Here is a 27,964-nt window from a genome sequence, read left to right on the forward strand (position 1 = left end):
ATAAACATCAGAAACATTTATAATAATCTAGATTCAGAAAACCTGGTGAGCAGTATTTCAAGACAGTACATTCCATGGGTTAGGATCATGGTCCTGGAGCAAGTGGAAGGCCTATATTCCTATGAGGAGTCTTCAGTTCTTGATTCCTACTGGACAAATGGAGTCCTCAGCACTCTAGTTGCCAAGGTGAGAAACACCTTCAATGCTGCTGAAGATTCAGGGAAAGAACTTAGAATACAGGGCCTTGTTTATTCTCCAAATCCTATGAAATAAAAGTCACTTATTTAGGGAAGACTGAGGGGGAATTTATTAATAACCCACAAGTTCCCAAGTACTGTAGGTATAAAACTATGTACAATATAGGCCTTGCCCTCAAGAAGTCCACAATTGCATAAAGGAGCCAGACACTTAAACAAACTAGCAATCCATTGTGATAGACAGAAGAGTAGAGATAAAATCTGGAAATTAGCTCAGGAGTTTATCAAAACTTACAGTTTATCAACGAATAATACTATCTCACAATCAGTGATTTACTCGATTTCTTATAATTTCTTTCTCAAATTTAAGATGCATTACTTCCCTTTAACTGCAGTTTATATAATACCTTCAAAGTATTGAAGCATATGTAAGGGAGTATGTGAATTTTGACAGTCCTGCTTAACAAAGGCATACAGTACATTATTTTATTTCCACACACATTCTCTTTTTTCTTGTTCCAAACGAAGTTCTGCTAATAGACTTGAAATGGAGCAGGGGGAGGAGCGGGGAAGAGAAGCTAGAGGACAACATAGGACCATAGCAACATACAAGACTTTCATTCTGAATCGATTTTCCATGCCTCACTCTATTTTCCACCAAATGGCACTGCACCCAGCATTTTCCAATATCAGGAAATACCCTTTGCAGTTTTGCAAAATCTTTGAAGTAACTGTAGGGAATTATTGTGAAATCATCATCATCACCATTTAATATTTGTTAAGGATTCTTCTCTGCCCATTCCTACCGATGGCAGCATAAAGCAGAGAAAGCACTACAGGTGAAGCTGCTGACATAAAGTGTTTTATCCCAGAGGGAGAGTTCAGTATTCCCATCGAAGGCTGAGAATAATTCTTGCTCCTTCACTTATAAAATGAACATAGGAATTTCCATTACTTATCTCCAGCAAAAAACTCATTGTGGGATAATCACAGAGCCTTATTCAGAGTACTTAATAAGGATTTTACCAAAGGAAGAGTTTAAAGCTTTAAAATGACATTTCTTACTTGTATGTGTTGGGGCAAGCATTATTAAATGAGAGCAAATTTGGGCTGCAACATTTTTTTAAAAACAAATTTCATTCATAGTCACTTTCTCTTTTTTTTTTTTTTTTTTTTTTTTTTGCGGTAGGGGGGCCTCTCACTACTGTGGCCTCTCCCGTTGCGGAGCACAGGCTCCAGACGCACAGGCTCAGCGGCCATGGCTCACGGGCCCAGCCGCTCCGCGGCATGTGGGATCCTCCCGGACCAGGGCACGAACCTGTGTCCCCTGCATCGGCAGACGGACTCTCAACCTCTGCACTACCAGGGAAGGCCCCAACTTTCTCCTTTTTAAAATTGCCTTAACATTCTTTTGTACAGCAAAGCTAGTCATTGTTCTAAGTGTTTTATACATATACACTCAATCCTTACAACAAACCTTTCAGGTAGGTATTTTTTACTATATCATTTGACAGATAAAGAAACTGAGGACAGTGGAATTATGTAATTTGGCACAAGTCACAGAGTTAGGAATGGGAAGAACTGAAATTCGAACTCTGGCAATCTGGCCCCAAAGTCTGAATTCTTATTCACCTCACCATACTGCCATAGTGAGTACATGTCTCTTCCCTTTCATATAAACTATGTCAGGACCACATAAAAATAGTTTTCTTTGGCTTGTTTGCCCTTGTACAGGAATTTCTCCCATGCACCTCTGCATCTTCCAAAAGCTTTATTAGCCCATCCTTTAAAGAAAGGTCTTCTCTCCTTAAGGAGTTGCTCCACATCACATTGATTCTGGGCCATGCAGCCAGCAGCAGCCCCATGTCAGCCTGCTAAAGACAAAACCTTTTCTGTTTCTCAACCAAATCCCTCATATTTCGAGCAGAAAACAAGAACTGCCCTGCTGAGGTGCCAAGGGAAACATACTTACATTATGAACTGTTTCTAACAAATGTTTTGGAGATTTTAAAGGGACAACTTTCTAAATATCTGAGACATTTGCAAACAACCCAGAAACACAGGCCAGCTTTGCAGCCCAAGCATCGCTTCTGGGTTGTATAATCTTCTTCCTGAAGGCAGCTGTTGCGATGCCCAATTATCAGTCGTCCAAAGATAACAACAAATGTTTTCTAAGGTTAAAGTAAACAAAGTAATCTAGGCCTTTGATTTTGAAATGTACATTGTTAATATAATTTTGGCATTATTTAACAGATTTCAAAGTGGAATCAAAGGTTTATGCTTATAAAGTTTATATTCATTCCACAAAGTTCAAGACGCTTGGCACTGCTAGGGAAACTTAAAAAGAGTAACAAAAGATTACCATGAGGAATTCAGAGCTGCCTTGTATGGTAATGCTGATTCAAACCACCACATAGCTCAGCATTGTAAGTTTAGCTGTAATTTTAAGGATGGATCAGTGCGTAGCTGCAGAGATTACTAAGTATAATACAGTGGTTTGCCCATTAACAATGAATAAGGGACTTTGGAAATTTTACAATTAATGTCTCAGTTTTGAAAACACATTGGAGAAATGAGAAAGAGAGAGGGAGAAAGAGAGAGAGAGAAACAGAGAGAACTGTTCAATTTTTGGCTTCATATACTAAGTATTTATTAGCCTTTTTGACTGTTCTTCAGCAACAGCAGCTCCTCCTTGCCTTGTAATTGTAAACTGCACACTTTAGTCAACTTGGAATGCACACTGTGTTCCTGCCCAGCCCAAGCTCACTCTGAATCCGCCCGCTCTCAAACCCTGCTCTCCCAAGCTCTTGATTTGTTGGCAGCCGGTAAAAGGGGTTTCCTTATGAATCATAGTGCGTGGGGAGGCTGAGTGGTATACCCCTCACTTGTGCCATAATCTGTGTGGAATGTATTTGAAATAGAAGACAGAAACCTAGAGTTTAGTTCAACATCTGACTTCAAGCACATTCTCAAAAAATTGGAGTGCAATGTGGAAAAAACACTGTGTCTCTACTGCTGTGGAAAAGTTTATTCCCATTAACATTGTCTCCAAAGGGACAGGAACTAACTTGTGTACTTTCAGGCTCTGAGGTCTCTGATTAGGAAGGAGTCCATTTCTCAACGCTTTTAGACGACCCAACTTTCCTGTTCAGTTAATATACTTTTATTACATCCTGTGGTGGGCTGAAGTGGAAAGGCGTGTGGTTGAGAATACACATTTGCCATGGACAACAGTTTTCATCAATTCTATTGAACAAATGTAAAGTCTGATGGATCACATCTATAACTGCAAGACGAAGGCTAAGAATATTACAAGATAGGTGTGTTTATAAAAGTCAGAATAGATGTGAGAACACTTTCCCACCACCTGTCATCACCTGTTTACATTATGTTAAAGAAAATGGGTTTACTTATCAGCAACATGCACTTACCTGGCAAAATGAATTGCGACTAGCTATCCAGTTCTAAACTTCATTTCAAAGAAACTAGATACACTGTACTAACCAAATCTTTTATTTTCTTCTTAGATTGCACTAAGTATGTAAATATCTTAAATGAAAAAAAAAATAATGGTAAAGGCATTTTGAATGAACAGAAAAACTGGGAAATGTGTGGCTATAAGCTTAGAATTTGCCCTAAAAGCTAAATGTATCAAACTCTCATATTCTCCCAAACTATAGAGAATAAATCATGTTTCAGAAATGTAAAATGCACATATGTCATAAAGTTTTCTCTGGTTACTAGGCAATAAAATGATTATACCTTCTTAATTCACAAATCTTATAAATGGAAATAAGTCTGATACCTGCTGACTTTGATTAATATTCAAAGAAATGAATCAAGTTATTTTGCTCATATACCTTGTAACATATATTTCCAAGTAAAGGTAATTGTTGTGAGAAAAGGGGAATGAATAAAAATAATAAGTAACCTATTTTGGACACTCATAATTTTGGCTTGATACAGAAGTTCCTTCAGTGTCAATCATCTAATACAATCACTGGATATGGCTGATGTCAGCAGTCTCATCAGTATGTAGAAAATATCAAGCCTGTGTTCACTCATTTATTCAACAATCAATCACTCAGGGCTTACCAAATTTTGTGATGTTTACAAGGTGTACAAGGAGCCCATAAGCTCAAGCAGCTCAGCATTTGGGGAGAGAGGCCGACATGCCAACACGTAATTAGCATGAGCATGTTAAGCCCTCAACAACTGAGGACTAATAAGAACCTGCTGTAAAAAAAAAAAAAAAAAAAAAAAAAAATTTCTCTCTCAGTCTTTGCTTTTTTTTTTCAATTTATTTTTATAATGGGGTATAGCTGATTTTCAATGCTGTGTTTCTTGCTGTACATCCATTTGATTCTCTTACACAGAGATATAAATAAATTCTTTTTCAGTTTCTAAAAAAAAAGCCCTCAACAGAGGGAAACATGAAGGGAGCAGAGAGAAGAAGAGCAGGGCAGACTTCGGGAGAAAGATAATAGTTGAACTGGGTCGTTAACAGGAGTGTAAGTGACACAGGAGAAGGGGTGGGAGGTTTTGATAATGTGATTTATAGTAAGAAATATATACTTGGTCTTTGTCCAGTTCCTGGCACAGGGCTCCCAAAATCCTTGAAATTCCCTAAGTGATAATAGAGGTAAGGATGTCTTTAGTTATTCATAACAACCACTTTTCAACCACACTTTAGTTTGCCAGGGGAACCAGCCATGTGATTAGAGGGTTGGAACTTTCAGCCCCACTCCCTGACCTCTGGGGAGGACAGAGGGGTTGGAGATTGAGATCAGTCACCAATGGCCAATGATTTAATCAATCATGCCTAGGTAATGAGGCTTCCATAAAAACTCAAAAGGATGGGGTTCTAAGAGCTTCCAGGTTGCTGAACACTTGTAGATACAGGGAGGGTGCTGTGCCCAGAGAGAACATGGAAGCTCTGTGCCCCTCCTCACATACCTTGCCCCATTCATCTCTTCCAGCTGGTCGTTCCTGAGTTATAGACTTTTATAATAAACCAGTAATCTCATAAGTAAACTATGTTCCTGAGTTCCATGAGCCTCTCTAGCAAATTAATTGACCTGAGGAGTAGGTTGTAGAGACCCCCAGTTTACAGCCAGTGGTCAGAGCACAGGTAACAATCCAGACATGTGACTGGCATCTGAAGTGGGGGACGTGGAGAGGCAGTCTTGTGGGACTGGGCCCTTAACTTGTGGGATCTGCAATCTCTAGGTAGATAGTGTCAGAATTGAGGTAAATTGTAGCGTACCCAACTGATGTCACAGAATTGTCTGGTGTGGGAAAACTACCACATATTTGGTGATCAGAAATGCCAGAAGTAAAGTAGTGCAGTGTGAGAGCAAGGAAACACACATCTGGTCACTGAAGTGTTCTCTGTAAGCAGGAAAAGGAACACACAGGAATGTGGTCTTTCTGTTCGTTTTTTTGTTTTGTTTTCAGAAGAGACATGGAGCAGTAAAGGGCATTTTAGACAATGGTATTTGCAGCAAGATGGATGGACCTAGAGATTGTCATACTGAGTGAAGTAAGTCAAACAGAGAAAGACAAATATCATGATATCACTTATATGTGGAATCTAAAAAAAAGGGTACAAATTAACTTATCCACAAACAGAAATAAAGTTACAGATGTAGAAAACAAACTTATGGTTATCAGGGGATAAGAGGGAGTAGGGATAAATTGGGAGATTGGGAATGACATATACATACTACTATGTATAAGATAGATAACTAATAAGGACCTACTGTATAGCACAGGGAATTCTACTCAATACTCTGTAATGGCCTACATGGGAAAAGAATCTAAAAAAGAGTGGATATATGTATATATATATAACAGATTCACTTTGCTGTACACCTGAAATTAACACAACACTGTAAATCAACTATACCCCAATAAAAATTTTTAAAAAAAAGAAGACACTGTGCAGTAACAAGACACGTGAGTATGGAGTGAAATGAGGTAGCAGTAGCTTTTGATTAATAAAAGAAAGGGAATTATTGGTGGAGAGAGTGATAGATTTGGGGCTGGCCAAGCAGAGAGGCAAGGTGTGAGTTTCACTGTAAAGCTTGCTAAGGAGAATGGACTACACAGCAATATTTTCCAAAAGGTGTTTTATGAACTATTAATTTCATAGACCACTTGTTTCTTGGGTTATTTATAGTGAACTGAGGTAAACAAAAGGATTCTTATTCAAGTAAGTTTGAGGAATGCTGGATTTCTTTTCTGCAGAAGTTCTCAGAGTCTTCAGTACAGTAATCCACATGGCTATACAAGACAAGGTAATAAAGACTGAATTTCCCACACTTATTTGACCAAAGAACCCTGTTTTGCACAGGTTATTTCAAAGAAATAGTGTTCCACATAAAGTAATTTGGAAATGCTACTATAAGGAGTTGAGTGGAATTAATAGTCTTAATTGTTAAAGGTCAGGGAGATTTGTGGCCAAATCCGTATTTCAGAAATGCAACTTTGGCAAGATTAGGGAAGGGGGGTTGGAAGTGAGTCAGAGTTGGAAGATGAATGGGGACGCTAAGACAACAATCTAAGCAAAGGCCATGAAAATGGAGGAAAAAGTCTGAATTTGGGAAATTTTCAGAATTGACAGCTCCAAAGGGCTAGTTGGACATGGAGAGTAAAGAAGTGAATGAGAAGGAAAAAGTAAATAATAACTTAATCAAGTAATCCAAGGTAACGTCATCCATAATGAGACAGATTGACACCATATGCTTCCTGATGTGATACACTGAGAAAGACACACTATCACTTACATTATATTCCAAACAATATATAATCTGAAACTAATATTAAAAATATCAGATAAACCCAAATTGATAGATGTAAAATCAATAGAATGTATTCTCCAAAAATATCAATGTCACAAAAGACAAAGAAAAGCTGAAGAACCACATCAGATCAAGAGAGACTAAAGAGATATGAAAACTAAGTGTGAGTGTGATTCTTAATTCCATCCTGGACCAGCTAAAAATATGATAAAAAAAGACATTAAAGAGACAATTGGAATAACTTGAGTAGGTCTTATGGATTAGATAATAGCATTGTATCAAAATTAATTTTTTTTTTTTTTTTTTTTTTTTGCGGTACGCGGGCCTCTTGCCGCTGCGGCCTCTCCCGCTGCGGAGCACAGGCTCCGGGCGTGCAGGCTCAGCAGCCATGGCCCACGGGCCCAGCCGCTCCGCGGCATGTGGGATTCCCCCGGAATGGGGCACAAACCCGTGTCCCCTGCATCGGCAGGCAGACTCTCAACCACTGCGCCACCAGGGAAGCCCCAATATTAATTTTTTATTCCAAAAATTTTACTGTGATTATGTAGGAGAATATTCTTATACTTAGAAAATAACAATGAATATTTAGGGGGAAAGGTACATGAGGTCTGTAACTTACTCTCAAACAGAATAGAAAAATTTATATGACTATATGTATGCATATAGATATATGGAGAGGGAGGGAGGGAGGGAGGGAGAGAGAGAGGGAGAGAAAGAAAGAAAGAAAAAGAAAGAAAGAAAGAAAGAGAAAGAAAGAGAAAGAGGAAGAAAGAAAGAAAATATGAGAAAATGTTAAAAATTGGTGACCAATCTAGTTGAAGGGCATTTGGAAATTTTTGGATATTTTTGGCAACTTTGGAAACTATTTCAAACTAAAACGTTAAAAAAACCTCAGCCATTTCACTTGCAAAGCCAATAGGTGAAAAATACAAGTCAATGATGGTTTTGCAGTTTCTAGCTTCAGTGATGGATTGAGCATACAGACTAGAGAGGAGCAGGTTTGAGAGAAGAAGGTGGAGTTTTGTTTGGGGCATGTTTCATTAAAATGCCAATGTCATGTCCAGGGGAACACAGCTGGTAAGACGCGCTTGAAGTTCTGGAAAGAGAGGACACTGGAGTCAAAGATTTTAAAGACACCTTTACATATGATAGTCTCCACCTGCTGGTATTTTTAATTAAATGACAGTTTCTCTTTTCATTCAAACAACTTTAGTTGAGCCAGAGCAAATTTACAACTTTAGCTTGGGCTTAATCTTTCATCTCTAAATATGATATATGAAAATTTACCACCTTTTGGATGAGCCAGACTCTCCCAAAAAGGATACTGACATAAATGACTTAGTTACAATTAAGTTTAGAAGAAAATTCAGGTATATTATATTAAATAATTGATTCTCAATGAATATTAGGGATCAACAGCCACAACCTGGCTTCCTAGACATTAACAGCGATTAATATTTTGTACATGTGCTCCAAAAGTTGATTGAAAATAATAACATATTAGTTGAGATTGAGTTGAGTTGACTCAAAACTACCAGTCGTGCTTTTAACCTTCCTAAACTTCATGATCTACAGAGCTTGTGTTTCAGGAGCAACTTGGATATTGGTTTGGTTAAGTTAAACAACATTACAGTGAAAACATTTATTTTAATAAAGACTTCCCTTTAACCTAAACCTCTAATTTCATTAGAAAATGGAGAACACTAACACTAAAGTAGATTCAACTGGCCAGACTAAGAAAATGTCAGCTTTTCCAAACCTCAGCATATAAAAATGAACAGGCTCAAAATATTTTGCCGAAATAAATATTATCTCAATTTTGTGTACATAAGGCAGTTTCAACTTTTCCAAGACTAAATGCAAAATATTTTTGATGACTCTTGCCTGTTGCAAAATGCCAGAGATACCCTCCTGTCATGCTGGGACACCAACTCACCCTAACATGTAAATAGCTTGTGCATTATTTCCTTCCATCTTTTGGAGCAATGATTTGAATAACAACAGAGTAATCCTTCCACTCTCTTTACTGGAAATAATGCTGTTTAAAGCATATCAAACAATGTCTAGCCAGACTGCCTGGGTTTAATTCTGTCTTTGCCCCTTATTAACCGTGACCTTGAACAAGATGTTGAATCTCTTTGTGCCCTGTTTTCCCATCTATAAATGTAGCAATGACAGTACTTAGAGCTTTGGTCACAGTATGTGCCATATCAATTAGCTAAAGTAAAATTAATCCCACCTGCCTAGATGAATAGAAGTCCCAGCTTCCTCCAGGGGCCAATCCCTAGTATCTCATCAAGAAGCTACAGAGACTGTCGTACAGTGTGAAGTAAGCCAGAAGGAGAAAAACAAATATATTAACACATGTATGTGGAATCTAGAAAAATGGTACAGATGAACCTATTTGCAAAGCAGAAATAGAGACATAGATGTAGAGAACAAACGTGTGGACACCAGCGAGGGAAAGGGGAAGGGTGGGATGAATTGGGAGATTGGGACTGACATATATACATCACTAGGTATAAAATAGATAACTAATGAGGACCTGCTGTATAGCACAGGGAACTCTACTCAGTGCTCTGTGGTGACCTAAATGGAAAGGAAATCCAAAAAGGAGGGGATATGTGTATACATATGGCTTGTTCACTTCACTGTGCAGCAGGAGCTAGCACAACATTGTAAAGTAACTATACCCCAATTTAAAAAAAAATAAAGAAATCATATTAAAGACAACAAATACTCAAAAAAAAAATGCTGGGACAAGAGGACTCCACCAACATCACTTATACAATGGCAATTCCAGAAACAAATGCCCTCTGTACTGCTGTTGTGACTGCTGTCACTTCTACCATGACCTCTGGATGCTTCTAGAAGTAACTATGGCAACTGCTCATGCTCTGCTTGTGTTTGTTGAACATTACCATGCTCTAACCTAAAAGAAGAGAAACCAACTTTCCTCTTTACCCATCTGCCCCAAGAACTGTAATTCTATAAGCCTATCACTGAAGTTCAAGAACTCCAAAAACTAATCAATCACTAATTTTAAATTACCGAGCAGTCTATTTTGGTATCTTTTTTTTTTTTTTTTTTTCTTTTTGCGGTATGCGGGCCTCTCACTGTTGTGGCCTCCCCCGTTGCGGAGCACAGGCTCCGGACGCGCAGGCCCAGCGGCCATGGCTCACGGGCCCAGCCGCTCCGCGGCACATGGGATCCTCCCAGACCGGGGCACGAACCCGTATCCCCTGCATCGGCAGGCGGACTCTCAACCACTTGCGCCACCAGGGAGGCCCTGGTATCTTTTTAAAATAAAATTCTTCAGGGACTTCCTTGGTGGCACAGTGGTTAAGAATCCACCTGCCAATGCAGGGGACACGGGTTGGATCCCTGGTACAGGAAGATCCCACATGCCACGGAGCAACTAAGCCTGTGCACCACAACTACTGAAGCCCGCACACTCTAGGGCCCACATGCCACAACTATTGAGCCTGCATGCTGCAAATACTGAAGCCCGCATGCCTAGAGCCCATGCTCTGCAACAAGAGAAGCCACCACAATGAGAAGCCCGTGCACTGCAACAAAGAGTAGCCCCCATCCACTGCAACTACAGAAAGCCTGCACACAGCAACAAAGACCCAATGCAGCCAAAAATATTTTTTAAATAAATAAATAACTTCTTCAATAAACTGTACTCATCAATTTATATAAATTCAATAAATTTCCCATCTTGGGAAAATATCCTTATCCCAGTGCTATGTTCAGGAAAGCCAGCACAAAGGCCATTAGAAGAGGCAGGAAAAGTATTACTTAAGGAGGGCAGACAGAAGGTCTATGCAAAGGAACTGCAAAGCAAATTGTGACCTGAAGTGAGTTGAAGAAAATTACTCAAAGCATTTGTTACCTCTCAAAAAGTAATGTGTCAGGGAGGACCTTCAAGATGGCAGAGGACTAAGACGTGAAGATCACCTTCCTCCCCACAAATACATCAAAAATACATCTACATGTGGAATAACTCCTACAGAACACCTACTGCACGCTGGCAGAAGACCTCAGACTTCCCAAAAGGCAAGAAACTCCCCACGTACCTGGGTAGGGCAAAACAAAAAAGGAAATACAGAGACAAAACAATAGGAAAGGGACCTGCACCTCTGGGAGGGAGCTGTGAAGGAGGAAATGTTTCCACACACCAGGAGGCCCCTTCACTGGAGGAGATGGGGAGTAAGTGGGGGGGAAGCTTCGGAGCCATGGAGAGCGCAGCAACAGGGGTGCAGAGGGCAAAGCAAAGAGATTCCTGCACAGAGGATCGGTGCCGACCAGCACTCACCAGCCCAAGAGGCTTGTCTGCTCACCCACCGGGACAGGTGGGGGCTGGGAGCTGAGGCTCGGGCTTCGGAGGTCAGATCCCAGGGAGAGGACTGGGGTTGGCTGCGTGAACACAGCCTGAAGGGGGCTAGTGTGCCACAGCTAGCAGGGAGGGAGTAAGGGAAAAAGTCTGGACCTGCCGAAGAGGCAAGAGAACACTGTTTCGGGGGTGCGTGAGGAGAGGGGATTCAGAGCACCGCCTAAACGAGCTTCAGAGATGGGTGCAAGCCATGGTTATCAGTGCGGACACCAGAGACAGGCATGAAACGCTAAGGCTGCTGCTGCCGCCACCAAGAAGCCTGTGTGCAAGCACAGGTCACTATCCACACCTCCCCTCCTGGGAGCCTGTGCAGCCCCCCACTACCAGGGTTCCGTGGTTGAGGGACAACTTCCCCGGGAGAACACAGGGCGTGCCTCAGGCTGTTGCAACATCACGCCAGTCTCTGCCGCCACAGGCTCTCTCTGCATTCTGTACCCCTCCCTCACCCTGGACTGAGCCAGAGCCCCGGAATCATCTGCTCCTTTAACCCCCTCCTGTCTGGGTGAAGAATAGACGCCAGAGGGTGACCTACATGCAGAGATGGGGCCAAATCCAAAGCTGAGACCCGGGAGCTGTGCGAACAAAGAAGAGAAAGGGGAATCTCTCCCTGCAGCCTCAGGAGCAGTGGATTAAATCTCCACAATCAAATTGATGTACCCTGCATCTGCGGATACCTGAACAGACAACGAATCATCCCAAAACTGAGGTGGTGGACTTTGGGAGCAACTGTAGACTTGGGGTTTGCTTTCTCCGTCTAATTTGTTTCAAGTTTTATATTTACCTTAGTTTAGTATTTAGAGCGTATTATCATTGGTAGATTTGTTTATTGATTTGGTTGCTCTCTTCCTTTTTTCATATATATATATATATACACATATATATTTTTTTCCTTTTTCTCTTTTTGTGAGTGTGTATGTGTATGCTTCTTTCTGTGATTTTGTCTATATAGGTTTGCTTTCACCATTTGTCTTAGGGTTCTGTCTGTCCAGTTTTTTTTTAGTATAGTTTTTAGTGCTTGTTATCACTGGTGATTGGTTTATTGGTTTGGTTGCTCTCTTCTTTTTATTTTAATTACTTTTTCATTTTAATGATATTTTTTATTTCTTATTTTAATAACTTTATTTTATTTTTTCTTTCTTTCTTTCTTTTTATTTTCTCCCTTTTCTTCTGAGCTGTGTGGCTGACAGGGTCTTGGTGCTCTGGCCAGGTGCCAAGCCTGAGCTTCTGAGGTGCGAGAGCTGAGTTCAGGACTTTGGTCCACCAGAGACCTCCCAGCCCCTTGTAATATCAGTTGGGGATAGCACTCCCAGAGATCTCCATCTCAATGCTAAGACCCAGCTCCACTCAAGGACCAGCAAACTCCAGTGTTGGACACCCTATGCCAAACAACTAGCAAGACAGGAACACAACAACACCCATTAGCACAGAGGCTGCCTAAAATCATAATAAGGTCACAGACACCCCAAAAGACACCACCGGATGAGGTCCTGCCCAGCAGAAAGCTAAGATCCAGCCTCATCCATCAGAACACAGGCACCAGTCCCCTCCACAAGGAAGCCTACAAAACCCACTGAACCAACCTTACCCATGGGGGGCAGACACGAAAAACAACGGGAACTACAAACCTGCAGCCTGTGAAAAGGAAACCCCAAATACAGAAAGTTAAGCAAAATGAGGAGACAAAGAAACACACAGCAGATAAAGGAGCAAGGTAAAAACGCAGACCAAACAAAAGAAGAGGAAATAGGTAGGCTACCTGAAAAAGAATTCACAGTAATGATAGTAAAGATGATCCAAAATCTTGGAAATACAATGGAGAAAATACAAGAAACGTTTAACAAGGACCTAGAAGAACTAAGAGCAAACAAACAAGGCCGAACAACACAATAAATGAAATTAAAAATTCTCTAGAAGGAATCAGCAGCAGAATAACTGAGGCAGAAGAACGGATAAGTGACCTGGAAGATAAAATAGTGGAAATAACTAACACAGAGCAGAATAAAGAAAACAGAATGAAAAGAATTGAGGACAGTCTCAGAGACCTTTGGGACAACATTAAACACACCAACATTATAGGGGTCCCAGAAGAAGAAGAGAAAAAGAAAGGGACTGAGAAAATATTTGAAGAGATTATAGTTGAAAATTTCCCTAATATGGGAAAGGAAATAGTCAATCAAGTCCAGGCAGTGCAGAGAGTCCCATACAGGAAAAATCCAAGGAGAAACACGCCAAGACACATATTAATCAAACTATCAAAAATTAAATACAAAGAAAAAATATTGAAAGCAGCAAGGGACAAGCAACAAATAAGAAACAAGAGAATCCCAATAAAGTTAAGAGCTGACCTTTCAGCAGAAACTCTGCAAGCCAGAGGAAGTGGCAGGACATATTTAAAGTGATGAAAGGGAAAAAACCTACAACCAAAATTACTCTACCCAGCAAGGATCTCATTCAAATTTGACAGAGAAATGAAAACCTTTACAGACAAGAAAAAGCTAAGAGAATTCAGCACCACCAAACCAGTTCTACGACAAATACTAAAGGAAATTCTCTAGGCAAAAAACACAGAGAAGGGAAAGACGTACAATAACAACCCCCCCAAAATTAAGAAAATGGAAATACAAACATTCATATCAATAATTGCCTTAAAAGTAAATGGATTAAATGCTTCAACCAAAGCACACAGACTGGCTGAATGGGTACAAAAACAAGACCTAAATATATGCTGTCTACAAGAGACCCACTTCAGACCTAGAGACACATACAGACTGAAAGTGAGGGGATGGAAAAAGATATTCCATGCAAATGGAAATCAAAAGAAAGCTGCAGTAGCAATTCTCATATCAGACAAAACAGAGTTTAAAATAAAGACTATTACAAGAGACAAAGAAGAGCACTATGTAATGATCAAGGGATCAATCCAAGAAGATATAACAATTGCAAATATTTTTGCACCTAACATAGGAGCACCTCAATACATAAGGCAAATGCTAACAGCCATAAAAGGGGAAATCGACAGTACCACAGTCATAGTAGGGGACTTTAACACCCCACTTTCCACAATGGACAGATCATCCAAAATGAAAAGAAATAAGGAAACAAGCTTTAAATGATGCATTAAACAATATGGACTTAATTGATATTTATAGCACATTCCATCCAAAACCAACAGATTGCACTTTCTTCTCAAGTGCTCATGGAACACTCTCCAGGATAGATCATATCTTGGGTCATAAATCAAGCCTTGGTAAACCTAAGAAAATTGAAAACATATCAAGTATCCTTTCCGAGCACAACGCTATGAGACTAGATATCAATTACAGGAAAAAATCTGTAAATAAAAAATACAAACACATGGAGGCTAAACAATACACTACTTAATAACCAAGAGATCACTGAAGAAATCAAAGAGGAAGTCAAGAAGTACCTAGAAACAAATGACAATGAAAACACGATGACCTAAAACCTATGGGATGCAGCTTCTAAGAGGGAAGGTTATAGCAATACAATCCTACCTCAAGAAACAAGAAGCACCTCAAATAAACAACCTAAACTTACACCTAAAGCAATTAGAGAAAGAAGAACAAAAAAACCCCAAAGTTAGCAGAAGGAAAGAAATCATAAAGATCAGATCAGAAATAAATGAAAAAGAAATGAAGAAAACGATAGCAAAGATCAATAAAACTAAAAGCTGGTTCTTTGAGAAGATAAACAAAACTTATAAACCATTAGCCAGATTCATCAAGCAAAAAAGGGAGAAGACTCAAATCAATAGAACTAGAAATGAAAAACGGAAAGTAACAACTGACTCTACAGAAATTCAAAGGATCATGAGAGATTACTACAAGCAACTGTATGCCAATAAAATGGACAACCTGGACGAAATGGACAAATTCTTAGAAAAGCACAACCTGCCGAGACTGAACCAGGAACAAATAGAAAATATAAACAGGCCAATCACAAGCACTGAAATTGAGACTGTGATTAAAAATCTTGCAACAAACAGAAGCCCAGGACCAGATGGCTTCACAGGCAAATTCTATCAAACATTTAGAGAACAGCTAACACCTATCCTTCTCAAACTCTTCCAAAATACAGCAGAGGGAGGAACACTCCCAAACTCATTCTACGAGGCCACCATCACCCTGATACCAAAACCAGACAAAGATGTCACACACACAAAAAAACTACAGGCCAATATCACTGATGAACATAGATAAAAAAATCCTCAACAAAATACTAGCAAAGATAATCCAACAGCACATTAACAGGATCATACAATATGACCAAGTGGGGTTTATCCCAGGAATGCAAGGATTCTTCAACATATGCAAATTGATCAATGTGATACACCATATTAACAAATTGAAGGAGAAAGACCATATGATCATCTCAATACATGCAGAAAAAGCTTCGGACAAAATTCAACACCCATTTATGATAAAAACCCTCCAGAAAGTAGGCATAGAGGGAACTTACCTCAACATAATAAAGGCCATATATGAAAAACCCACAGCAACATCATTCGCAATGGTGAAAAACAAACCATTCCCACTAAGATCAGGAGCAAGTCAAGTTTGCCCACTCTCACCACTATTATTCAACATAGTTTTGGAACTTTTAGCCATAGCAATCAGAGAAGAAAAAGAAATAAAAGGAATTCAAATCGGAAAAGAAGTAAAGCTGTCACTGTTTGCAGATGACATGATACTATACACAGAGAATCCTAAAGACTCTACCAGAACACCACGAGAGCTAATCAATGAATTTGGTAAAGTAGCAGGATACAAAAATTAATGCACAGAAATCTCTCGCATTCCTATACACTAATGATGAAAAATCTGAAAGAGAAATTAAGGACACACTCCCATTTACCACTGCAACAAAAAGAATAAAATACCTAGGAATAAACCTACCTATGGAGACAAAAGACCTGTATGCAGAAAACTATAAGACACTGATGAAAGAAATTAAAGATGATATAAACAGATGGAGAGATATAACATGTTCTTAGATTGGAAGAATAAATATTGTGAAAATGACTATACTACCCAAAGCAATATACAGATTCAGTGCAATCCCTATCAAACTACCAATAACATTTTTCACAGAACTAGAAGAGAAAATTTAACAATTGGTATGGAAACACAAAAGACCCCAAATAAGCCAAAGCAATCTTGAGAAAGAAAAACGGAGCTGGAGGAATCAGGCTCCCTGACTTGAGACTATACTACAAAGCTACAGTAATCAAGACAATATGGTACTGGCACAAAAACAGAAATATAGATCAATGGAACAGGATAGAAAGCCCAGAGATAAACCCACACATATATGGTCATCTTATCTCTGATAAAGGGGGCAAGAATATACAGTGGAGAAAAGACAGCCTCTTCAATAAGTGGTGCTGGGAAAACTGGGCAGGTATATGTAAAAGAATGAAATTAGAACACTCGCTAACACCCTACACAAAAATAAACTCAAAATGGATTAAAGACCTAAATGTAAGGCCAGACACTATCAAACTTCTAGAGGAACACAAAGGCAGAACACTGTATGACATAAATCACAGCAAGACCCTTTTTGACCCACCTCCTAGAGAAATGTAACTAAAAACAAAAATAAACAAATGGCACCTAATCAAACTTAAATGCTTTTGCACAGCAAAGGAAACCATAAACAAGACGGAAAGACAACCCTCTGAATGGGAGAAAATATTTGCAAATGAAGCAACTGACAAAGGATTAATCTCCAAAGTTTACAAGCAGCTCATGCAGCTCAATATCAAAAAAATAAACAACCCAAACCAAAAATGGGCAGAAGACCTAAATAGATATTTCTCCAAAGAAAATATACAGATTGCCAACAAACACATGAAAGAATGTTCAACATCACTAATCATTAGAGAAATTCAATTCAAAACTACAATGAGGTATCACCTCACACCAGTCAGAATGGCCATCATCAAAAAGTCTACAAACAATAAATGCTGGAGAGGCTGTGGAGAAAAGGGAACCTTGTTGCACTGTTGGTGGGAATGTAAATTGGTACAGCCACTACGGAGAATAGTATGTAGGTTCCTTAAAAAACTAAAAATAGAACAAGCATATGACCCAGCAATCCCACTAATTGGCATATTCCCTGTGAAACCATAATTCAAAAAGAGTCATGTACCACAATGTTCATTGCAGCTCTATTTACAATAGTCAGGACATGGAAGCAACCTAAGTGTCCATCAACAAATGAATGGATAAAGAAGATGTGGCACATATATACAATGGAATATTACTCAGCCATAGAAAGAAACGAAATTGAGTTATTTGTCATGAGGTGGATGGACCTAGAGTCTGTCATACAGAGTGGAGTAAGTCAGAAAGAGAAAAACAAATACCGTATGCTAACACATATATATGGAATGTAAAAAAGAAAAAAATGGTTCTGAGGAACCTAGGGGCAGGACAGGAATAAAAACACAGCCGTAGAGAATGGGCTTGAGGACACTGGGAGGGGAAGGGTAAGCTGAGACGAAGTGAGAGAGTGTCATGGACTTATATATACTACCAAATGTAAAATAGATAGCTAGTGGGAAGCAGGCACATAGCACAGGGAGTTCAGCTCAGTGCTTTGTGAACACCTAGAGGGGTGGGATAGGGAGGGTGGGAGAGAGATGCAAGAGGGAGGAGATATGGGGATATATGTATATGTATAGCTGATTCACTTTGTTATAAAGCAGAAACTCACACACCATGTAAAAGCAATTATACTCCAATAAAGATGTTAAAAAAAGAATTTAAACAGAGGAGAATAAATTGTAAAATAAATTTTTCCCCTACTTTTCTTTCTGAGCCTTCCTTCTCTTTATTTATTTTCTTGGAATATCACTTATTAGAATATAACATCATTGCTTTCAATGAAAATAAAAACAATAAACCAAGGGCTTATCTGTTCTTCAGTAACAAGTGTCTATTTAAAGGCTAGATGTAGTAGCATGACTGTAAATGTGAATGGAAATATGGGGGAATAGAGCATGCTTTTTGATCAAAGATGAAGTGTGCTGTCTCCTCTGTTGAGTTTGAGGTAGATTGGAACCCAGATTTTTCTGTACTTCAAGACCCATTAGTTTTCAACTACCCCAAGGGTGGCAGGGGCTGTGGACACTCCCTCCATCCCCCAGCCTTTCTTAGAGTTCCAGTGGGGCCACATGACCATTTATAACAGATGGGTAGGAGTGGGAATGGCACATGTCACTTTGAGACCAGCCTGACTCTTCTACCTCTCTTCCTAGCACATTGGAAACAAGACTTTATGTAACAGAAACTGAGTATGGGGTGGGAGTAAATCATTCACATTAAAATGTAACTAGAAAGTTAGTACAAACAAAAGAATCACTGTGATATAGAGTAATTATATGATTTTAAAATTTATTTTCATTATCTTTTGCTATTTTCTTCACACCTCACTTAAAGTATTACACAGCTTTGATATTGCTAATGTCCTTTGAGTTTTATTCTGTTTTTAATATGGCCAAATAATATAAAATAACATTCATCTGAAACCTCTGTTTCTGCCCCTGTCTCCATCTCTCTGTCTCTGTCTCTGTCTCTCTCTCACACACACATATATACACACATACCCATTCTTTTTCTACATTTATTCTTAATATTACAAAAATCCTCTACCACCATGAGGAAATTTGAGCAAAAAGTCAAAATAAAATTTAGACCTAAAAGTTGCTTATGGCTTGTTAACTGATAGCAACCCAACATCAGTATGATTCAATAATTAAAACTGCTCTTTCATTTGAATGGTTAAAGAAGGAAGTGTGGGCAATGGGGAGAGGGAGGAGGGAAAGGAGAGAAAGAACAGGGAGTGACTGGGCTTAAGAGGAGGCAGGAGTGTTAGAAATGCAGAAGTACAAGTGGTTAGGAAAAAATATTTTTGAAGAAAGTTATATGACAGAAAGAGCTCATTACCAAAGCATTGGGTTTATAGTTTAATGCCTATTCTTCTATATACTTATTTGTTAATTTCTTCAATTTATTTAGCTGGTTTACAAAATTACACCACCCTTTTCAGACAGGCAGATAAAGTTCAGGCAGAAAGATATCTAGGAAACTGTCTGAGACTTTATATTGCTTGTTACAGCATTCCCCGCACCCCTCTTTTTTTAAATAGAAATATGTAGGCCAGTGGTTTCTTCAGAAGAAAGCTGTCTTCATACTCCAGAAACTCATAGGGAGGTTGCTGAAAAGAACAAGCCGTGCACACAGAAACACGCCCAGAAGAAACAGTCATTCCCTTGGCTGGAATGTTAGATCTGCTTTGAAGTAGCTGAGGTGATGCTGATCTCCCTGGAAAAATAGTGGGAGTAAAACCCAGCAAGGTCATTCACCATGGGAGCTCGGGTAAGAGTAGATTTGGCCAATCAGTCCATGGCCATATTTTTATTCAATGTAGCTAACTCCTCAGTGTGTGGGACTTAGGATTCCATACCTAAGGAATCAAGAGATGAAGAAACCTATTTAAAAAGGTGGAAAAAAGAAAACTTGAATACTAGGAGCAAATGGAAGACGTGTTTGTGTGCCTACAGAATGCTAGGGGTTGGCATGGCATGGGCTGGTGACAGTTGAACAGATTTGGAGACCAGAATCCTGGATTCTATCTAGTTTGCACCTCGTGCGAGTCACTATTTATGTCTGATCTTCATTATCCTCATCAGTAAAATGGCAGATTTTTATTAGATGATCCATGAGACTTTCTCTCATCTAATACTATAAACACCCTAGGCACAGCTTTCTGATTGGCTCAAAAGTCTGAATCAATATGACTCATAGAGTGTGGCTTTGTTCCGGCTCGTTCTTGATTCTGGAGCATCCGGAAGGCTGGGTGAACTCCTCTTCGAGGCTCTCCTTGTATAATGGTGATAGTCCTTACAACACAGGGCCCATGCCCCCAGCCCCATCCTTATTGCTGGGGACTTTTTTCTCACTTTGGCTAACTCTCTGGTGATCCTAACCTGTGGAGATTGCCTAATCACGTTTGCTGTAGAAAGCTGAACCCTGGTGCTGGATTGGGATTTAGACGGTCAGTTTTGTTTTCTGTTCCTTAAAAACTGAGAGTAAAGTATTTCTGAATTAAAATGAAATGATTAATATAATTTGTTAAAGTTTGTTTCTGGGGCATTATTCCAGTAATTAATGAGTTGTGTAGGAGCTCCAAAACAGCAATACAGGAATGTGTGCTGGGCAAGCTATAAAATAAATGTCAGAGTTTTAACAAGTAGTGGCCTTGAGTAAATCATGCCAGCCTAGGAAATAGCAGTGCTTACCATACTACTGATCTAACTATATACCCCTCCTCCAACAATTCAAGACTTACTTCTTTTGAAAGCAACTGAACTTGGTAAATATAAGAAACAATAATCACTCTGGCTACATATTACACTTGGCAGTGTGGGGGGGAGGTTAAGAATACCTTTGTCTGTCTCCTACTGCCCCAACCAATTAAATTAGGTTCTCTGTGATGAGGCCAAGGTGTTGATATATGTGCTAAGTTTCCCAGGTGACAATGCTTCTTCAGCAGACAGGGCTGAGAGACATGCATTTGATGGTCTCTTCCATAGAGTTGAAAACAGGTGAAATTGAAATGAGGAGGCTTGGGGTTCAAATTATGACTCTCTCATTTACAAGCTGAGTGTCCTTACGCAAGTCATCAAACCTTTCTTAGTCTCAGTTTCCCCAACTATAAACAAGGAGACAAATTATTGAGAAAGCGAAATAAGGTATATTTGAAAATATTTGGTATATAATAGGTATTCAAAAAGGTATTTACCAAATGTTGGATTTGTTTTCTTTCACTTGGTTAGCTTAATTTTAGGTGGTGAGAAGTGGTTAGTTATTTAAAGTGGTGAAAATCTCAGTACTGAGCATGGTCACTATAGTAAATAAGATGCCTATAAAATACATGTGAAGAATGGAGACATTGATTGTGTTCTCACTTCCCTCCCAGTTAAGAGATCTCTAATTGTGGATCTGCAGTTAGGCTGATTCAGAGTCCCTCCAACTGGAGTTCTGATATATAAGGGGATTATAGCCTAGTTCTGAGTGGGTGATGGAGACCCATGGGGCTGACCTCCAAGGTGTGGCTGGTGGTGGCAGCGTTGAGGTCAGGCGGAGGGGCAGACCGGCCTTCTCGGCCTCTTCGGCCTCCCATCTCCATTTCTGTTGAGATCTATAAAGTCAAGAATCCATGGTAATGGAAGCATGAACTGTGCCTTCTCTTTCTTTATATAAGAGTAGTCCCAGCTGTGATCTTGGAGGGAGGTGAATAAAAAAGGAAAACAAAAATGTAGGGAAAAGGGAAATAATTACACAAATACTTAAGAAAAGTTACAGATAAAATTGTCTGAGAACCATTCTCCCAAATGACTGCTTTGTATTTTCCAGGTTGTTGTTATTTTAGTTGTTTTTTTGTTTTGTTTTGTTTCCTCAGTATGAGTATTTTATAAATTTAGAAAGTAAGAGCTATCCAAATTAAAATTAAGGTATAGTACCTTCTGTCTTGTAATGAATGCCCCCAGCACCTTAAATCTGGATGGTTTTTCAAAACTTGGTTCCACAAATAATGTTGAAAACCCCTCAAAATTAGTACAATCAGTTTTTAGACTGCTACATTAGCAAATCTTTTGCTACAATGTATAAAACAACAAGCTTTCTAGTTATTTCACAGAAATTTAGGTTTTAAAGATATCTGTAGAAATCAGCTAACTCATGCCCCACCTTGAGTCACATAGAAGCTGAACAACCTTCCAGGATAACATAGCTCATCAATAGTGGTACTAAGAACAGAATCCAGCTATTCCAATTTCATTGATGCTGCAATTACAGATACCTGGTATCTGGATTGGAAGCAGGCTTCTTTGTGAACTTTCTTTCGAGAAACAGATTACACTGTTTCAAAAGAAATAACTTTCAATTTCATTAAAGGTTGATATCAGTGAATAAGGTCTGAACATCTAATGTATAACTAGTAACTACAGTTGATAATAATGTATTGTATAATTGAAATTTGCTAAGAAAATAGAACTAAAAGGTTCTTGCCACCCCTCCCACCCACAAAGATAAATATGTGAGGTTATGGATGTGTTAATTAACTAGATGGGAGGAATCCTTTCACAATGTACCTGTATATCAAATCATCATGACATACTATTTAAATATCTTACTATTTTATTTATCAATTACACCTTAATAAGGCTGAAAAAAAGTTGCTATCAAATAGGGTTTTCCAGAAGGACTCACAGATTCTATATTTCCTGCATCCTCCTATGTTTGAAAATTTCCTTGTGACTTTTATAAATGAATATTTTGGCATGGTATAATATTTCTGGTTAAAATCTCTGACTTCAAAATTCTGCAGACATTATTCCTCTGTCTCCTGACATTGAATACTACTAGAGACAAGACAAAAGCTGTCTTAATTCCTGCTCTCATGAATAACTTTCTTTGTTTTCTAAGTGTGTGAAGAATTATTTTCTTCTTTCTTAAAGTTTAATTATTTCAATACCATTTATCTAAGTATTGATTGTTCTTTATTATTTTTTCATGATCTGCAGACTTTATGCTTCATTTCAGAGGAAATTTCCTCTATTATGTATTTTAAATAACTTTCTATGTCTTTTGTTGGCATTTCTATTTTAGGGACACCTAGAATTCTTATATTGAATTTTATTTGTTCACCCTCTATATCTATCATTATTTCTCTAATTATTTTAATCCCTGTGAGCACTGTGGTTACCTAAAATTTTTCCACTGTGCCAGAATTTATATTTCAAGCTGTATATATATGGCCTTTTCCATTTTATTTATTGTACAGTAGTGTTGTAGTTAACAATTTGCTTACTCAGTTAAGATGCCACCAAAAAACTACTAGAGCTCATCAATGAATTCAGCAAAGTTGCAGGATACAAAATTAATATACAGAAGTCTGTTGCATTCCTATACCGTAACAATGAACTATCAGGAAGAAAAATTAAGGAAACAATTCCATTTACAATCGCATCAAAAAGAATAAAATACCTAGGAATAAATCTAACTATGGAGGTAAAAGATCTGTACTCAGAAAACTATAAGACACTGATAAAAGAAATTGAAGACAAAACAAACAGATGGAAAGATATACCGTGTTCCTGGATTGGAAGAATTAGTACTCTTAAAATAACAATACTACCCAAGGCAATCTGCAGATTCAATGCAATCCCTATCAAAATACCAAAGGCATTTTTCACAGAACTAGAAAAAGTAATTTTAAATTTATATGGAAACACAGAAGACCCCAAATAGCCAAAACAATTTTGAGAAAGAAGAACAGAGCTGGAGGTATCATGCTCCCTGACTTCAGACTATACTACAAAGCTACAGTCATCAAAATAGTATGGTACTGGCACAAAAACAGACACATAGATCAATGGAACAGGATAGAGAGCACAGAAATAAACCCACACACTTATGGTCAATTAAAGAAGGCAAGAAGATACAATGAGAAAAAGACAGTCTCTTCAATAAGTGGTGCTGGGAAAACTGGACAGCTATATGTATATTTTAAAAAAAAGATGAAATTTACAGAAGTTAACTCAAAATGGATTAAAGACCTAAATGTGAGACCTGAAACCATAAAACTCCTAGAAGAAACAGGCAGAATACTCTGACATAAATCGCAGCAATATTTTTTTGGATCTGTCTCCTAAGGCAAAGAAAACAAAAGCAAAAATAAACAAATGAGACCTAATTAAACTTAAAAGCTTTTAGACAGCCTACTGAATGGGAGAAACTATTTGCAAATGATATGACCAGGGGTTAATAGCCAAAATATATAAACAGCTCATACAACTCAATATCAAAAATACAAATTACCTGATTTAAAACATGAGCAGGGCTTCCCTGGTGGCGCAGTGGTTGGGAGTCCACCTGCTGATGCAGGGGACATGGGTTCGAGCCCTGGTCTGGGAGGATCCCACATGCCGTGGAGCGACTGAGCCCATGAGCCACAACTACTGAGCCCGTGTGCCACAACCACTGAGCCTGCACTCTAGACCCCATGCTCTGCAGCGGGAGAGGCCGCCACAGTGGGAGGCCTGCGCACCACAACAAAGAGTAGCCCCCCACTCTGAGAAAGCCCATGTACAGCAATGAAGACCCAATGCAGCCAAAAAAAAAAAAACATGGGCAAAAGACCTGAATAGACATCTTCCAAGGAAGATATACAGATGGCCAACAGGCAAATGAAAAGATGCTCAACATTGCTAATCATCAGAGAAATGCAAATCAAAACCACAAGGAGATATTACCTCACACGTCAGAATGACTATTACCAAAAGGACCACAAATAACAAATGTTGGCAAGGATATGGAGAAAAAAGAATCCTTGTACACTGTTGGTGGGAATGTAAATTAGTGCAGCCACTGTAGAAAACAATATGTTTTCTCAAAAAACTAAAACTAGAACTACCATATGATCCAGCAATTCCACTCCTAGGTATATATCTGAAGAAAACAAAAACATTAATTTGAAAATATACATGCACCCCAATGTTCATAGCAGCATTATATATAGTAGCCAAGATATGGAAGCAACCTAAGTGTCCATCAATAGATGAATGGATAAAGAAGATGTGGTATACACACATACACACACACACACACACACACACACATGAATACTGGAATACTACTCAGCCATAAAAAAGAATGAAATTTTGCCATTTGTAAAAACATGGATGGACCTGGAGGGTATTATGCTTAGTGAAGTAAGTCAGACAGAGAAAGACAAATATTGTATGTTATTACTTATATGTGGAATCTAAAAAATAAAATAAATGAGTGAATATAACAAAACAGAAACAGACTCACATAAAGAACAAACTAATGGTTACCAGTGGGGATAGGGAAGCGGGGAGGGAGGGGCAAGACAGGGGTAGGGGATTAAGAGATACAAACTACTATGTACTAAATAAATAAGCTACAAGGGTACATTGTATGGTACAGGGAATACAGCAAATATCTTATAATTACTTTAAATGAAGTATGATCTATAAAAATTTTCAATCACTTTGTTATGCATCTGAAACTAATATAATATTATAAATCAAATATACCTTAATAGAAAAACATAAAACAATAAAAAGTTACCCAAATAAAGTTAGCAAAAAACAAAAACAAACAAATGTTCATTGACAGAGAAGTGGATAAAGAAAATGTGTTTATACATACATTTTCACTGAAAAATGCAAAGTAATTTTTGATGCATGAGGAATATTAATGATGTTTTAAACTTTCTTTGCTATTTTTCAGCATCTTAGAATTACCATGTTAAAGCTTTGTTTGGGCTAGATTAAATCACTGATTTGATATCAGCCCACCAACTCTTCACACATTCTTTACTTGTTAAGCTATTACTGCCTTAGGCATTTAGGAAAAGTAAGGATTTCTAAATTGTATGACATTATTCTTTTTCTCTATGGTGTACAACCTCTGTTTTTCTAAATGCCTACTCAGAAAATATGTTCTTCTCACACTTTACCTTGTCAACTGATTTTAGATAAAATCTTTTAAGACTCATTTACATTTGTAAAAAGGAAAAAAGAGGTGACCCAATTTGGTTAAAACTTTTGGATTTATATCCCTTACCTCCTTCAAACACTGCAGGAATATGATAAAAAATTCACTAGACTAGAAAATCCGATCTTGTAGCCACTAAATATAATAAATAAAAGTCTACAATAAATAATATAATAAATAGCCTACAATAAAACCAATATATAGATTTATTTAATAAATTATTTTTTCTTTTGGTGGAGTTTCAACGGGAAATTTAATCCACTCAGATCATCTAAAATGGTTCCTTCCATGGCCTTAAACTAGTCATTGGGCTGATGAGGTAATGGGAAGAGAGGCTAGGAGTTTTGACCACTCTATATAAATAGAGACATTTCAGCTCAAGAAACAATTTAAGATCCAGTCCCAGACTCAAGGAGGCTGAAGGCAAGAGGATTCAAAGGAGACTTCTGAATAAACAGTGAATCTATTATGCTACTAAGGAAAACCAGGGTAAATCCCTTTTGATAGGTCTCAATTTAGGCATCAGTTATAGAACATTTTGCTAAGAGTCATACTGGAAAATTCTCCAATAAGTACAGCCACAGAACAGACATTTTCATGGGGTCACAGAAAACTCCAAGACAGCCCTGGATCAGAGCCACCAGTGTCTGTAGCATCCCAAGGAACACACTGAAAAGCAAGACTACAACTCTGAGACTTGGCACATTAGATTCAGAGCTTTTACCAGCTTGATGGAATCTGACCCTTCAAGGATTTGAGGAGACTGTGCACTCTGCCATCTGTGGCTGAGGCCAGATCTTCACACCAATGAGCAGATTATGGATAAGCTGGTGATGGAGCAGTTTATGATGTTCTTGTTGCAGGAGTTCCAGATCTTAGTCAAGGAAGGTGGCATGGAGAGTTGCAAAGAACTGGAGGACACACTAAGAAATAACAAGAAACCCCAAAATAGACCATAGTCAGCTTACAAGGAGAGAAGTTTCTTCTGCAAAATTCAAATGTTCAGATGGTGGAAGCTGAGATCGGTGACATGGGCAATGGGAGAAACTTATTCAGGAAGCCTGAACCTTCTATGAGTGAGATACATTCAGATGACAGAAGGAACAGAATATTCTCCTGCCAGAGACCATTCCTGAAAAAGGTAAACTGGAGGCTCTACAACTCAAACAGAAATTGGAGAAGGGTCTGACGGAAGACAGGGAAGAGACAAGATTACTTAAATCTCAGGAGCCTCAGCTTCTGAAGGGTCCTGAGAGGGAAGTTTTGACTCAGAGTGGACACAAAAGAGACTCTCAGAAGAGTCTAAGAAGTTCCAAAAGAAAATGGGACAACAGTTCCATTTCCCAAGAAGTGCCTCAAGAAGGAGCCACATATTTGGACAAAGGAGAATTCTCAGGACAACTTGGGTCAAATTTAGTTCTTTCACTGAGCACCGTGGGACCAACCGGTCATCATATTGGAAAAGAAACCACAGACACCATATGAATGTAGGGTATGCAAAAACAAATTTCATTATAAGCCTCAGTTTGTCACTCATCAGAGGACACACACAGGAGAGAGAGACCCTTTAAATGCAATATCTGCCCCAAAGGTTTCATGCAGCTTTCAGATCTCCGAGTTCACCAGTGAATCCACACAGGCGAGAAGCCATACTGTTGTGAACTCTGCACCAAGGAGTTCACCCACGACTCCACCCTGCCTGCTCACAAGAAGCTCCACACAAAGGAGAAGCCATACCAATGTGAAGACTTTGAGAAAGCTTTAAGCCACAAAGGGAACCTCAACATTCACTGACAAACCCACTCTGGACTAAAACCTTATACATGTCCCTAGTGTAACAGCACCTTCTGTCAGCTGGGAACTTTTAAACACCATGAAAAAACACATTTAAAAATGACTTCCTAAGGATTCCACCATCAGGTCCAAGTCCATTCTGCCCCAAGAAGGAAATTA

At 38.7% G+C, this 27,964-nt stretch overlaps 1 protein-coding gene and 1 pseudogene across 3 annotated transcripts in view; one reads left to right on the forward strand and one right to left on the reverse strand.

Annotated features, from left to right (window-relative positions):
- The window catches only part of TFEC (transcription factor EC), a 662,156-nt gene that overhangs the window by 292,038 nt on the left and 342,154 nt on the right, over positions 1-27,964 (reverse strand). The gene's annotated exons all lie outside the window — the stretch shown is intronic.
- LOC309810278 lies at positions 88-27,916 on the forward strand (annotated as a pseudogene). The gene is made up of 4 exons: positions 88-186; positions 2,315-2,379; positions 2,874-3,022; positions 27,135-27,916. The product of its transcript is annotated as an uncharacterized misc_RNA (transcript).

The sequence above is a fragment of the Mesoplodon mirus genome (genome assembly GCF_964341445.2).
Source record: "Mesoplodon mirus genome assembly, chromosome: 9".
Classification (NCBI taxonomy): domain Eukaryota; kingdom Metazoa; phylum Chordata; class Mammalia; order Artiodactyla; family Ziphiidae; genus Mesoplodon; species Mesoplodon mirus.